This window comes from Lissotriton vulgaris, chromosome 7, assembly GCF_964263255.1.
Source record: "Lissotriton vulgaris chromosome 7, aLisVul1.2, whole genome shotgun sequence".
NCBI lineage: Eukaryota > Metazoa > Chordata > Amphibia > Caudata > Salamandridae > Lissotriton > Lissotriton vulgaris.
This window is the reverse complement of record NC_141695.1, coordinates 955,149,513-955,163,465: the sequence shown is the minus strand read 5'-3', so window position 1 is coordinate 955,163,465 and position 13,953 is coordinate 955,149,513.

Sequence of the window (13,953 nt, the reverse complement as noted above, 5' to 3'; positions counted from 1 at the left end):
TTAGTATATTAATTTATATCAGCTTTATGTCTTAGCATTGTTAGATGTCTATCTATTTTAGGGTTTATATTCGTTAGGATTTAAGGGGGCTTATAGTAGTTAGTTTAGTTAGGATAGGCCGTATGCCATATAGGGCCATGTGTGGGAAGGGAGAGGCTGCAATTTTAAATAATGAGAAGGAGGTAGGTGCCTTTATCTGGCTGATTGTGCAATACCTCCCTCATATGCTTGGAGCTGGAGAGCGGGACAGCAAAGGTACTCTACCACAGAGAGAAATACAGGTAAGAGAGTGTGAGCAGGCATAAGTGCAAGGTGTCAGAGGAGGAGTGAACCGTTCACCAACTAAAGCATCGAAGGGAGGACGTTGTTTCCTGTGAGGCAGATGTACTGGACCTACATGAGCTGAAGGTTGCAGGCCCTTTGGGTATGGATCCATTTACTTTCAGCTCGTAGTCATGTAAAGTTATATTTTTTTCCATAAATATTTTGATAAATATAGCAGTGATGTTTGGTGCACTGTGCCATACAAGACAACAGGGTGACAAACAGGCTAGAATGTCATTACAAATAATTAGCCATGCTGCATAAGGTAGGTTTGTGTGACAATGCAAATATATTTGTACACAATATTTCACTGTGTTTTCCTGCATGGCACTGGCGCATGACACTATGTAGCTAAATCTGCTATTCAGTGTATATCCAAAATGAAGCATATGTTCCTGTGAATATAACATATGTGTGCATAGGAGCAATTATTGGCCCTAATATTTGAAAGGTTTAGCCTCACCCTTGCACAATGCAAGGAAATGCAATGGTGAACTAAACCCTAACCAAACCCTAAATTTGAATTTGCAAGCCTACCTTTTGAGGTCCTGTATGGCTTATACATCTAGAGTAAAACAAGGAGCGCATATGGCTGCCTTGCATTACTCTGCAGCAGGGATACCTGCCATGGGTGGAGCGAGGCTGTTCCCATAAATCTACCCATGGATTCTAACACATTCCCGGATTTACATATGCTGGTGGACCTGAGGATGCATCTATTTTGTATGCCTTCCCAACAAAGGAACAACAAGGAGAAACACCTTTATTGCTACTCATTGGTTCTCCTCAAAGGGGCTCATTAGTTTGTTGGGCGGATTGCTACCACCACCCGACATTTCCTCCCGCCCGCATGCAAATTCCCCCGCCATATTACTATGGCGGGGGGACCCCAGCTGACGGAAAGATCGTCCGCCCGTTTTCCGCCCGGTAGATGAGTCAACCAGGCGGAAAAGCTGTTAATATGGTGGCAGTGTCTGGTAGACACCGCCATCCATATTAAGATTCATGCGGGCTTTTACCTTGCAGTGTCGGCAACGCCGCCACGGAATGCATGCAGTCTTCAACATTGGGGGCCTGTAGTTGGCTCCCAGGGGTTCTGGGGGATGGGGGTGCACATGGGGGTATCTATGGTACCCCCATGCGTTCCCATGTACAACGTGGCAAGCACTGCGTGATGCCTGTCATGTTGTGCATTGAAATACACAACTTTCATTTTTGTCATTGCGGCAAGCGGTGTTTTCAGCACTCACCGCCGCATGCATTGCAGGCAGTCCCATTTCCCGGGGCTTGTAAGCCCGCCATACAAATGAGCCCCAAAATGTACAGCAATTAGCAGCAAACTTAGAAGGAGCAAAATGCCTCTGAGGATAGTTTTTGTATAGGAAGGTGCCCTTCCAACACAAAAGATGCGCATGCAAGGGTGCCTATGTTGGCGCTAGGTAGCAATTTGCACAACAGCGCAGGCAGAGATAAAGAATGTGAAATTTGGTGTTACAAATTTCTGCTCTTTCCCTTTCATGCAGCTCAGTCCAGCAAGGTAGCTAGCAGCGTTCTGCTGTGTGAAAATATAAAAATATGGGTCTAAAGATTTCAAAATGTGCCATTACACAGGAATATCAAATGCTTAGTATGGAAATTGAACTGTGTTTCTATGCTCCAATTTTAATGCCATTTAACTTAACTTGTGTTCCAGGTGAACATAAACCTTTCTCAAGAGGGGAAATTGAGTGCCTCGGAGATCTCAATGCTAAAAGTAAGTGTCATGACAACATGTTTGTAGCTCTGTAACAACACTTGTGTATGACTTATAAAAGTATTCCCAATGTAATCCACATAGCAAGGCCATCATCACCTTGATTCATATCTCTCTGAATTAGATAGCAAATTTAACAGAAACTATATAGGCATACTGTGTAACATGCAAGATGCCCCGATATTGTAAAGAAAGTGTCAATATAGGTGTCAGAAAGTATTTTATTTATCCTACTTGAATAATGTTCATGGTATAAATAATACAGCATCTGCATGTAAGTTTGCATAGACATTACAGACAGTGTCACCAGGTTAGCCATCATATTGGAATTGTTGCACAACATAATGATGCAGGAATTGTGGCAGTACCATCTTAGCTTAGGTGCATCATTATTACAACCTAACAAAAATATTTACATCTCACAAAGTGTTGGGTCAGAGGTGTTGAAAATGTAATTCTAATCCAGCCATTCCCTTACTATGACCACTGAACTGTGGTATACGTATTGATATCCTGTCTCAGGGGTGTCTGACCTTCCAACAGAGTCTAATGTAGAACGAAGTGACAGTGCTTCCAATCCATTAGTCTTATGCCCTGGACAGTACATCAATGTAGCCTAGCTAATGATTTGACACAAAGATTTCTATGAAACAATAGCTCTCAGCCAGTCTTTAACATGTTGTAAGAGTATATTTTACTGTGACCTAGCAGATGTCCCATGGATGGCAGTCCTCATATCTCTAAAAGTATGTATTTGATTGATCACAGAGTGCCCATATCATTAATTCGGGACCAATGCAGATCCAGTAAGCCTCAGAGCATGGATGCCAATGCATTGAACTATGTTTGGCCACATAAGCACACCAATTGGCAATAATGGAATTATCAATTATTAACTATCGGACAGCTTGATAATTCTTTAATGCAGTGCAATGCAGCAAGCCACCTTGCTACACTGTGCTGTATTAAAGAGAAAGGTCAGGATTGCTCCATTTTTACTATTATACAGCACATTATTGTCTTTTCCTAACACTGGTGCACTTTTCTCCTCCTAGCGACAATGCATGTACCCTTGTATAATTCGATATCTTCTTGCACAAAAACAATCCTCTGAGGCATTTTCCTCTTCCTATATGTGCTGCAGAATGCAGCACACATAGAAAGAGGAAAAAATTCCGAGAAATAAAAAAAGTAATAAATAAAGAAAATAAAGATATTTCTCCTTGTTACACCTCACCTGTGGAGGTGCACCATCTTGACGCATTCCTAGGTCTATCACTAATGGAAAATCTGGGAATGTGCAAAATCTATAGGTGCATGCGTGGGAACACCCAGGCTCCCCCAGTATATCCAATATAAGGCATTCCTGGAGCTGATTAATGCAAGGCAGGGAATTGAGCAGCATTGGGGTACTCCACATTTACCAACACATGCACAGCCATGCAAGATGGCCTGTCATGGGGAGGTAAATACATTTTAGGTGTTGCCCTTGCCCTCCTTGTAGCTCTTTGCTTGTGGCAAGGGTAACACCAAACCATGTTAGCTATGCCTCCAAGAGACTATGAGGAACATATTGACTTTTTTCTGATTCAACCTATAAACCTTGTTCATATTCGCATTCTCATCTGTGGATACATAATAGCAAGGGAATGCAAGCCCGATTGAGCGGTTAACTGGTGTCACTGTGCCTGGATTAGTTGTGACATGGAGGTACCTACCTGTCTATGATTGTTTCCCAAAGCAATGCTACTCTGTAATGTATGGGCCAACACAGATAATACATTGGCATATGTCACAATGTAAAGCCGGAACAAGATAGTTCCACATCCCTTTATTTGTGCCATTGTACCATCTATTCACATATATATGTGCACATTCAATCTTTTTTTTAACAAAAAAAAGACCAGCAGGAATACATTAGTTCTCATTCCTTTCCCCCAGTGAGTTCCTTGCCCCCACCCTCTTGATCCAAAAGACAATTAAGCTTAAAATTTCTTAATAGGCTACCTGAACTTAAGAGCCGTCACATGATATTGCAAAATAATTATGTTATATACAAAAACAATACTCCTTCACTCCTTTACCCTCTGCTGGATTCCACCGATCCGTCATCCACAACAGTTCAACTAATTAATGGCGCCCAGATTTTGGAACCTTTTTTGGCTGCCCTGTATCCCCTCCGTTTATACCCAGCCATCTCCCAGCGGTAAACCGCAAGCATTTTGCCAAGCCAATAATGTATGAAAGGAGGATCATTATCTAGCCAGACACTCGCCAAGCACAGCCTAAGTACTGTCATGGCTGCAAACACAAGAATCTGACTCCGCCAAGCCATATACTTATTGCTCACCCCTAGAACTATCACTTGGGGGGTTAGATCCAGACCAAATCCCAGTATATCTCTGAGCCAATAACCAATCTCGGTTTGAAGAGAATCTAGTTTATGAGATGTGGCAAACATATGCACGCAGTCAGCAGCTTAGGATCCGCACCATGAACAATGCACATCTGAGGTCCCCCCATCTGGTTATTCTTGCAGGTGTTATATATAGATTAGGCCAGGTTTTAAAACATTGTACTTGAAGATTAGCCGAGATAAAGGCCGTATGATGGAGCAGGAGCGAGTCCTCACATTCTCCGGCCCCTGCTTGTAGGAGATTTTGCCAGCGATCTATATGTTTTAATAAATTATTTCCCATTTCTTTATTTAGTAATTTATAGATTGTCGATAATGTTGGCCACACTCCCAACAAGGTATCCAGTAGAGGGACCTTGATACCACTACCTGCTTTCTTAGCCAGGAAATCCCTTATCTGTAAATATTTGAAAATGTGATTATTCCCTAGCCCATATTTTTCCTTAATTACTTCAAGCGAATACATCGTCCTATCTTTCGTTAAATTCCCTAGGTTCCTCACTCCTCTCTTGGCCCAACATTTCATATACCCATCATGAAATATAACTCGGAGTAATTTGTTGTTAGCCAAGGGGGGTACAGCTCTGAACTCTTGTGAGATTACATTTTTTTCAGATTGCAGTCCAGACCCTAAATGCTCCCAACAGTGTCTTAAATTTGACTCTTTTAAAATAAGCAAAATTAATATGGTGCATAAGAGAGCCTCAAGCTTCTATCCCATATTTTAATTCATATATAGAGATATTAAGTTCCTCAGCCAGCTCCCTATTGTCTCTTCCCAGCAGTCCGACCATCTGCTGAATAGATGTGGCCCAATAATACAATAAAAAGTTTGGAACCACCCAGCCCCCCGATCTCTTGGCAGTGTCATACATTTCAAGGCTCTTTGAGGTCGTTGTCCTTCCCATAAAAACCTAGAAATAAGCTGGTTTAAAGCTAAGAACCAGGATTTGTTAATTTCAACTGGGATGGCTCTAAAGAAATACACATTTTTTGGCAGAAACAGTATTTTGATAACGTTGCTCCTGCCTAATAGTGTGAGATGTAGGTTATTCATTCTGCTTAAATCTGTTTTAAATCTCTATAATAGTGGTCCTAAATTAAGTTCAACAAATTTCTCACCATTGGCATTTATCTCAACCCCGAGATGCCTAGCATTCTGGATTACTCGCGCATCTACTAGATCTATTTTCTAATTTTTAACAATTTGTGTTTTACTATTGTTGAGTTGGTACTCTGAGATATTGCCTAACCTCTCTTTTTATCTCCATAGGAGCGTCACATGGGCTGGGTTTAATTATGTCCAGGTCATCAGCATAAGCTAAGATCTTAATGTCCCCGCCTAAGGTGTGTAAAGTCTGGATCATTCCATTCTCTTCAATTTTTCTAATTAATGGGTCACTATACAGGGAAAACAATAGGGGGCTGGAGCAGGGACAGCCCTATTGCATGCCTCGTGATATCCTAATCATATTAAACATACAGCCCATCATAGCTATTCTGGCTGTAGGATCACTGTACATAGTCTGGGTAGCTCTAGTGAACGCTTTAGCCATCTCCTTTTTCTCCATGGTTGCACAGAAGTAAGGCCACGAGACCCTAGCATAGGCTTTTTCTGCATCTAATAATATTAGAGCTAAAGGGTCTCCTGTAATCTTGGAGGAATCAAATAGGGCGATAGGCCTATGGATATGATCCGCTGTGCCCCGACCTGGGACAAAACCATGTTAGAAGGGAGGAACTAACTTCTTGATGACTATGGCTAGTCGGTTAACCAGAATTTTGGCATATATCTTCGTATCACTGTTGACCAGTGTAATTGGTCTATAAGAGCCCAGTTCGCTAATAGGTTTACCATTCTTTGGGAACACAACTATATTAGCTGACTTCCAGGGCTCGGGGGCCCCTGATTGTGCCCTTATAAATATCTTTTGCATATTTTTCAGTAAGTGTAAAGTGACATTTTTATAAAATTCCCCTGGTATTAAATAAGTACCAACAGCCTTACCTTAAGGTGTTGATTTGATCGCCTTTCTTACCTCCCCTGTTTTTATGGGTGCTTCTAAATGTTCTCTTTTCTCAGGGGACAGCTGTTCCATGGTGTGACCATTCAGATATTCTTCTATTCATCTATCCACTACTTGGGTGTCCTTTGTATATAGCTTCTGATACGATTTTTGGAATGCAGAAAGAACTGCTGCCAGCTCAGTAACTATACCGCTGTTGGGTCTCTAATTTCAGCTACTCTAGCTTGCACAGCCTTCTCCCTAGTGCGGAATGCAAGCATATGGCCTATCGTTTCATTGCTCTCATATGCCTTGCTACTCCAAGCCATGAACCTTCCTGCAGATTTCTTGATTGAGATCTCTGTAATTGTGGACCTAGCGAGCAATATGCTGAGCTGTCTCAAGGTCTCCCGCATTGGAGATAGCTTCTGTCAGATGTGTTTCAGCCATTACCAATTTCTCATATAGCGAATGTAAAACATTCTCTTTTTTTACTTTCTCAGCTATAATTTGACGTTTCCTCTCTGATACCAGCTTTAAGGGCGTCCCAGACAATGTGAATGCTTGTGCTCCCTAAATTCTCTTCAATAAACCTGGGCATCCATAACTTCTTGCGCTGTACATAGCCCTCCTCACTGATTAGAGCCCTGTTAAACGAATGTCTGACAAAATATCTAAATCAAAAATATCGAAATACAAAAATATCGGAACAAAAATATCGAAGTCAAAAATATAGGAATCCTATCCCTAACAAGGTAAGTACAAAAATATCGAAAAAATAATATCGTAGTACAAAAATATCGAAATTAAAAATATCGTTTTTTTAAATGTATTAATAATAATGTTAAAATAATTATAAAATACATATAATGTTACAAATATTAAATAAAAATATTAAAACATAATTAAAAAATTAAAACTAATACATATACATTTAAAATAAATTAAAAACTTAATAATTTAATGTAATTTTATATTTTTGTATTTCATTTAATTGATTTAATTTAAATGTATTTTATTTTTACCCTGTACGACTGTACCCCAAAAACCAAAAACTGACCCTGAACCCTAAAAATACCCCTTTACCCAAAAACCCAAAACTGACCCTGAACCCTAAAAATATCCCTGTACCCCAAAAACCCAAAACTGACCCTAAACCCTAAAAATACCCCTTTTCCCAAAAACTGAAAACTGACCCTGAACCCTAAAAATACCCCTTTACCCAAAAACTGAAAACTGACCCTGAACCCTAAAAATACCCCTTTACCCATGAACTGAAAACTGACCCTGAACCCTAAAAATACCCCTGTACCCATGAACTGAAAACTGACCCTGAACCCTAAAAATACCCCTTTACCCAAAAACTGAAAACTGACCCTGAACCCTAAAAATACCCCTTTACCCATGAACTGAAAACTGACCCTGAACCCTAAAAATACCCCTTTACCCAAAAACTGAAAACTGACCCTGAACCCTAAAAATACCCCTTTACCCATGAACTGAAAACTGACCCTGAACCCTAAAAATACCCCTGTACCCAAAATTAATTAATATTATTTATTACCAATTAATTTTTAATTAACAATAACAATAAAGTAAATATATTAGCACATTTGCTGTAATTAATTTAATTTAATAATTAATATTATTTTGCACAATTAATTAATTAAGAATAACAATAAATTAAATATAAAAAATTTACTATAATTCATGTAATTAAATAATTAATAATAATTAATTACCAACTAATTAATAATTATAAATATGTAAAAAATTATAATAATTAATTAACTAATTAATAGAAATTAATTACCAATTAATTATTAATTAAAATATGTACAAACATATATCAATTAATTAATTATTAATAAATTACTTCCCACCCTATTCCCCTATAAACCCATAACCCGCTACAGAACATATTTATCAATTAATAAATTAATTAAAAATAATTAAAAATTAATTCTCAATTAATTAATTAATAATTCCTACTAATTCATAATTAATTTAACATAATTAAATTACTTCCCACCCTATTCCCCTATAAACCCACAACCCGCTACAGTAGTAAAAGACAATATTTAATAAAATAACATTAAAAATAAATAATAAAACATAATAAATACAATATAATATACACTAAATTTATTTCAAAATTGATATTAGTAACATCAAAGTTATTAATTTCGATATTATTAATATCGATATTTACAACTTCGATATTACTGATATCATACCAATATCGATATTTAGACTGTCGATATTACTTACCTCTGATATTTTTGTATTTCGATATTTAAACTTCGATATTTTTGCATATCGATATTTAAAAATCGATATTTTGTCTGTGTACCCTGTTAAACATCCAGCGTGTCAGTGAGGATTTAGTACGAATATTTATTTCTAATACCAACGGGTTGTGATCAGACATAACTCTCGGTTATTTGTGTATTCTACAACCCTGCAGCAGTTCCGGGGAAACAAAAAAATAGTCCAATCTAGCATGTTTTTGCTGTGGTGCTGTAAAGTATGTGAATCCTGGATCATTGGGTTCTTGCTTAGCACAGACATCTGATAGCCCATGGAGTAGCTTTAAAAGTGCCAATGATTTAAAAACTCTAGGTTTACGGCCTTGATATGCTACCCCACCTTGATGTTGAAGTCCCCGCAAATAATAAGAGAAAGAGGCCAGCCCACTGTTCCACATTGAACAATTCAAACAATACCGAACCATAAATGGAGCATAGTGTAAACATGTTATTTTACAGACAAAATTGAGTAATGTAGAATGTAAATGTAAATGTATCTATACTTGTAAAGCTCACTATCACCTTTCAGGCATCCTGGCGCTGTATACCGCTGTGGAACCCTTCCTGGCTTTCCCTGTGAGATGCCCCCTACTTGGCACCCCCAAGGTGAAGCCAGGTACCCCAGCGCTTTCGGGGCCGTTGTGGAGATTAAGCAAGCTATTGCCCAGAGTTGCAGAGTGGGACCCATGATTAGAGTAGGCACAGGGTGAGAATTATCAAGTCTGTGGACATTGAGCCCAAGACCCTGCTGGGAATTGAACCCCGGTCCCGGGTCAGACCTCTGCATCAGGGTCTGCCGCCTCTAACCAGTGAGCCACACTTCTTCTCACTTCTAACCAGTGAGCCACAGCTTCCCTATTTGTCCGAGCTAGACCATGGGAACCTAGCTAATCCTTTCCCTGCCATAACTGCCACCCCTCTTGTCTTTGTATCTTACTTAGTGGAATAAATCAGTTGATAGCTTACCAACTCCAATACCAGCAGTCTACTGGCTTTGATATGTGTTTCCTGAAGTCAGATAATATCGGACTTCAAAGAATTGGACATCCAGACTAACTCTCTGTCTTTTTGGGGGGTTGTTTAATCTACATATATTAATGATAGCTATTCTAAGCTTGCCCATTAAACAGAAAAAAAGTTCAACCTGCATGTAGGATACACAGCCGAATTACGTGTCAGAATAAAAATAAAAGTTTCCTTTTGGATCCCACCCACCCCTCCTTCCCATACCCACTCAAAAAGGCAAAACAAGGTTCATGGACCCTTGTGATGCCTCTGGCGCCCTGCTGTGCCCCTCGTCGCTCACCACCACAGTTTAAGACAAAAAATACGAGAAGAACCCGAAAAATAATAAAGGAAATAAGTAAAAAGATCCAGCCGAAAAACAAACATCCTAGTCTATGTGTCCCCCTAGCACTTTATAAACAGGAAAAAAAAGTGTTTTGCCCTTGTATTGTTCTCCTTCTTCCATGAAAGTTCCTGCATATACTCCTGGGCTTGTATCGCTGAAGCGAATACCCTGGTTGTACCTTTAAAGAAATCCTTGAGTCGGGCGGGGTTCATTAAGAAGACCTCACAGCCCAGTTTCTGGAAATGGGTGATTAGCTGCCAGAGTCTCCATCTGCTTTCCACCATAGTATGGTTGTACAAAGAAGGAGTGTCCTTCAGCTGCCCCTCTTGCATCAGGTCTGGATTTCTCAAATATTGACTGGCGAAGGAGAAAATTTCCCAAAAATATGAGAATGGCTCTGGGTTTCTAATTTTTTCCTGCTCTCTTTTTCAGCATCTAAGGGAATCAATGTACCCTCTGCACTTCTGATTCCCAGTTCCGGTGAGCAAGTTCAGGGAATGCCAAGTAATCTCGGAACAAATCCACGTATATCATCCACTCCTGCTTTCTCTTCAATCCCCAGTAGCCACTGGTTATTTCACTGGTTCCGGTTTTCAAAGTCCTCCTATTTCCAGAGTACATCAGTCATCTTACATTCATTTGACACTATTTTTTGTCCTGTATTGTCAGGCCTGGCCTCAAGCTGCACAATGCGCTCCTCTAACACCGTAGTGTGTTCCGAAAATTCTGAGCATGTTTTATTAACTTTACAAATAGCCCCTAGAGTTTCTATGTCGCCATATGAGCCCTCTTGTGTTAATTGCAAGCTTCTTTCTGCATCTGTTTGAGTGTTGATCAGATCAATTCCATAGATAGGGGGATTCCTAGCTGATTTTGGACTCCAAAGAAAGTTTAGGGTGCGCCAAGTTGTATTCCATTCTCCTCATCAGTTTCTATCCCGAAATGGGTGGCAGAGTAATTCCACTTTAAAGGACTTGTCTGGCTATTATCAGGTTTTGAGCACTTGTCTTTGCCTATGCCTTTGGTACTTCTCCTTTTGGTGCGGATGGGTATGCGCCTTTGAGTATCAGGTCTCAGGGGAGGACTGCCACTATCCTCTCCGGTGAGCTCAGCATCTGTGCCTTCAATCCCACTGGTGTTGGTGAGTTTTTTCACCATCTGGAGTCCCGTGCTCTTGCCATCCGTCTGGGTGAGAACCACGATAATTAGATCCTGAGAGTTCTCAATATTCTGCACTTTTTGCATAGGGGTGTTTACTTGCGACCCATTTCTTTCATCCTTGCTCATCTACGTTTCGATGCCTGGCTTAGCAGTCACAGTATTCATGTCAGACAGATTTACTACTTTCGCATCAGAATCTGCAGCTAATAATGTCCCGGGGGGAGCTTTCCTGTATTTGAATGTTTGCCAGCTGTGGACCCTTCAACAGTCTTCAAATCTTTAGTGATTTTAGTAGCTTTTATGTTGGATTTACCTTTGCTTGTTAATTTTGTCTTGGTGACGGTGAGCCCGGGAACAGCAAACTTCCCAGGAACAGTCTGTTATTCTGGCTTGGTTGCCGTGTCAACGAGATGCGGCTCTCCACTTGGTGTCCTGCCGTCAATATCCACATCTTCCAAGCCAGCAGAGAGAGTAGCGTGCACACTCTGCCACTCCGCAGTTACCCTCCGAAATGACGGCATCCCCTTCGCTCCTCCAGCTGCTCCGCCTTCCTTGAGTGGAGGTTTCGACCTTGGGGGCATGTCGAATCTTGTCAATGAGCCTTGGAACTGCCCTGTTCTTTTGTATTGGGGCCATATACCGTAGATAACTCCAGGTTCACCGGTCCAATTCTAACCTTGTTCCGGCAACACAGAGGAAGGTTTCCTTCACCGCGAATTCCTTGCTCCGGCATCGTGTCTCTCTTAGGATGTTTGGTGGTAAGTTTTGTCAGTTTTGCGGGTTTACTTCATTTTGGTTTCCCCGTGGCAAGGAGAGCAGCTCTTACAGCAGTCACACAGCCGCCATCTTGCCTTCTGCCATAAGGTTTTTTCATGATGATGAACATGCACAGTCAGCCTAGAGGAAGGCGCGGAGTACCGACGGACAGAGCGGTGCTCCATTTGTACCTGAGCTGTTGCCGGGTGAGGTGGAGAGTCCATTCCCCAGATCATGGGTGATATGATTTTTTATACACACTATACACTTCAATATTAGGAGTAGCACTCCATTAACAACAAGGTCCTGATGAAGCAGACTGGCATCCTTTGAGCCAATGAATACTGCAGAAACATGTTGACCAAGATAAGATCTCAGTAGTTATTTGTTATTACTACTTGCACTGTTTTTTAACCTTGGGTGTGGGTAGGACCTCAATAAACTCTTTTTTTTTTCCACTCCCACAACCCAATATTAATTTTCTCACTATCACACGCTACAGCGAGCACTTCATGCACTGCTTATTTATATATTTACTTGTGCCCCCTGATACCACCACATAGTTTAAACCCATATTCCTTCACATTTTGATTAGGCCACAATCTACCTAATCCTAAGTGGTTCTTTCCACTTCCTTCGGGTGAAGGATCCCAAGTGATGTAGGACGGTACAGGACGGGTATCTGATGGGAACATATTTTTCACCAAGAATACTTTGGATTCAGGGATTGTGTTCTTTCAATATACACACACAGTCTTTTAGATAGCTGCACAACTTTCTTGTTGACCCATTGTTACACTTTGTTTTTTCAGTCGATGAACATGCATATACATTTTATTTTATAAGCTGACATCTGCATGAATAGGGATCATTGTTATGAGATAAATGCGTGGATCTGACATGTGACTAAAAAGATGTATGTCACCCTACACTGACCTTCATATTGCAAGATAGGCATATTGTAATAGAAAACTATATTATTATGCAGATATATTGAATATGCATTTATACAACAATTAGGTGTTTGTATGTACATGCCCTTTTTCTTTAGTAACAATGTGAGAAAGTGATGTAAATAAGAGATGTCCATTCAAATCTTTATCTAATATGATGTACATCTTCCCTCTCTAGCTCATATCTGCAGAAGTGGCCAAGACCTTTGCCGGTAAAAGGGCAAGATATTATCGAATCAAAACAATTGCCCATTGATTCCATAAAATGTGTAGAAAATATGATTGTTAAAAGGCAGCAGGGACACTGACTGCCTCAACTGTGGCCCACCACACAGGCAACAACTACCCCTCATATGACCACTCAGGGCCCGACCATCGCAAGCACAACACTGAAAAAATGGAAGACTTGCACTGCACCACCTCATCCAGAGACAACTCAAATATATGGTGAGAATGGACAAACCACTGGCCAAAATAACAAAACTGCAAAACAAGCACACAAAGAATTGGCTTTGAAAGCAGGAGGCCTTGATAAACATTTCTGAGCAAATCTAAATCTGGTCTCTCCCTCCAACCATCCACTTCACTGTATTTTTACTTGTTATATTTGCATTTTAGGTGTGTTACGAGTAAGCTAGGGTATAGAGTAGTTTTAGGGATAGTGTATTTTAGAAATAGATTTTTAAGATACATTTAGCTATTGTTAAGTATCAAAATTATACTGTAGAAGGATTTTAGTTCGTGAGGTGAATGTCTTGTGTGTAAAAAATATTAAAAAACAAAATAAATTAAAAACAATCTTTGGAAAATAATAAAGAATATTTATTTTACAGGTTTATGTGTGTAGGTAACACATGTTTAGGGTATAGTTTATGTTTTTATTGTATTGAATTGAGTGAATTAAGGGTGGTGGACAGGTTAATG